This window comes from Galeopterus variegatus, unplaced genomic scaffold (genome assembly GCF_000696425.1).
Source record: "Galeopterus variegatus unplaced genomic scaffold, G_variegatus-3.0.2 Scaffold3874, whole genome shotgun sequence".
Classification (NCBI taxonomy): Eukaryota; Metazoa; Chordata; class Mammalia; order Dermoptera; family Cynocephalidae; genus Galeopterus; species Galeopterus variegatus.
This window is the reverse complement of record NW_007729985.1, coordinates 288,900-291,727: the sequence shown is the minus strand read 5'-3', so window position 1 is coordinate 291,727 and position 2,828 is coordinate 288,900.

Below are 2,828 nucleotides of genomic sequence, written 5' to 3'. Positions count from 1 at the left end.
AAATTCTAAATAGAACAAAAAGTCTGAATAAGAGAGAATTTGCTTTTTCTGTCTGATGGTCTTGAGAGGGGCCATCAGTCTTCTGCCTCAGACCCAGGCTGCAACTTACACCACTGGCTCTCCTAGGTCTCCAGCTTCCTGACTGCAAATCTTGGGACTTGTCAATCTCCATAATCCTGTGAACAAATTCTTTATAATAAATCTGTGTGTGTGTGTGTGTGTGTGTGTGTGTGTGTGTGAGTGTGTGTCCTATTAGTTTTGTTTCTGTGAAGGACCCCTATAACAAGGGAAAATCTGGGCAAAAAAGAGATAACAGGGATGGCTGCTTGCAGAGGAAAGACTGTGTGAGGATACAGTGAGAAGGCAGCTATCCGCAAGCCAAAGACAGAGGCCTCAGAAGAAACCAACTCTGCCAACACTTTGACCTTTTCTAGACTTCAGAATTGTGAGAAATAAATTTTTGTTGTTTAAGCCACCCAGTCTGTGGTACTTTTTATGACTGTGATAGCAAATTAATTCATGTTCTGATTTTTAAAAAATGATGTACTCAGTGTGCAAACAATAAACATAAAAAACGGGGCCGGCCCGGTGGCGCACTGCGCTAGTGCGCCACTTGGGAAGCGCGGAGGCGCTCCCGCCGAGGGTTCGGATCCCACATGCAGACCGGTTCCCGCTCACTGGCTGAGCGAGGCGCGGGGGCAGCACCGAGGGTTGTGATCCCGTTGCCGGTCCCGGTCCGGTACGGGGGCGACACTGAGGGTTGCGATCCGTTGCCGGACACGGAAAAAGACAAAAAAAATAAATAAATAAATAAACATAAAAAACAAAGAAGCCTAAAGAAAAGGTATGGTGCAACATTCCAAAAGTAAAAGCTAAAGCTCAGATTCTAGGAGGATGTTTGAGGATGAATAGCTGTTATTTGGGGACTGGTCTGTTGAAGACGAAGGACTTTACCAGTACATTGCTGATTTGCTCCTCTAGGTGGTAGTGGGAGTAGGAAGGACCGAAATTGATATGTGAAATTCTAATTCCTAGTGTTATGGTATTAGGAGGTTAAAGACTTTGGTAGGTAATTAGATCATGAGTGTAGAATTCTCATGAATGAGATTAGTGCCCATGTAAGAAGCCAGAGAGAGCTTGCATCTCCTCTCTCTACTTTCTTCATCACGTGAGGATACAAAGAGAAGACAATCTTTCACAAACCAGGAAGCAGGCCCTCTCCAGACATCAGATCTGCCAGCACTTTGATCTTGGACTTTTCAGCCTCCAAAACTGTGAGAAATAAAGATTATCATTTAAGCCATACAGTCTATGGCATATTTTTTATAGTACCCTGAACTAAGACACCAACCGCGTTAGTCAGCTCAGGCTGCTATTGCACAATGCCATGGACTGACTGGGTGACTTAAACAATAGAAATGTATTTTCTCACAGTTCTGAAGACTGGGAAGCCCAAGATCAAGGTGTTGTCAGGGTAGGTTTCATTTTAAGGCTTCTTATCTTGACTTGTAAGAGGCTGACATGTTGCTGTGTGCTCACATGGCCTCTTTTGTGTTTGTGCAGATCTCTCTCTGTTTCCTCTTCTAAAAAGAATGCCAATCTGTTCATATTAGGGCCCCACCCTTATCACCTCATTTAATCTTAATTACTCCCTTAAAAACCTTCCTTTTTTCCAAATAAATTCTTATTGGGCTGGCCAGTTAGCTCGGTTGGTTAGAGCATGGTGCTGATAACACCAAGGTACAGAGTTTGATCTCTATAAGACATTTCTCTAAAGAAGACACACAAATGGCCAGAAGGTACATGAAAAAATGTTCAATATTACTAATCATCAGGGAAATGTGAATAAAAACCATATTGAGATATTATCTCACTCCAGTTAGACTGGCTATTATCAAAAAGACAGAGAATACAGATGCTGGTAAGGATACAGAGAAAGAGGAATCCTTATGTACTGTTTGTGGGACTGTAAATTAGTACAGCCATTGTGAAAAACAGAATGGAGTTTTCTCAAGCAACTCCAGATAGAACTGCCATATGATCCAGCAATCCCACTATTGGGTATATACTCAAAGAAATGGAAATCATGATGTTGAATGGATATCTGCACTCCCATTTTTACTGCAGCTCTGTTTACAACAGCCAAGATATAGGACCAATCTAAATGTCCCTCAGTGGGTGATTGGATAAAGAAAATGTCATACACATACACGCACACACACACACACACACACACACACACACACACACACACACACACATACATGGAATACCACTCATCCATGAAAAATAATGAAATTCTGCCATTTTCAGCAGATGCATGAACTTATTGAAAATTACGTTCAGTGAAATAAACCAGGCACAGAAAGAGAAATACCACCTGTCCTCTTCATAAGTGGGAACTAAAAAGAAAGAAAGGAAGGAAGGAAGGGAGGGAGGGAGGGAGGGAGGGAGGGAGGGAGGAAGGAAAGAAAGAAAGAAAGAAAGAAAGAAAGAAAAAGAAAGAAAGAAAAAGAAGGAAAGAAGGAAAGAAAGAACAATCATAATAATACACTGAACTTTCATAAGGGGAGAACAGAACTATGGTTACTAGAAGTGGAAAAAAAGGAGGAGATGGGGAAATAGTGACAAATGGTCAATGGACACAAAATAGCTAATTAGGAAAAATAAGTTTGATCGATGTATAGTTGAGCTAGGTATCTATAATTAACAATAATTTACTGCATGTTATCAAATGATTAGAAGAGAGGAGATTGCATGTCTTGCACAGAAAGAAATTATTATGTTTTATAATGTTGAATATGTTAATTATCCTGATTTGATCATCA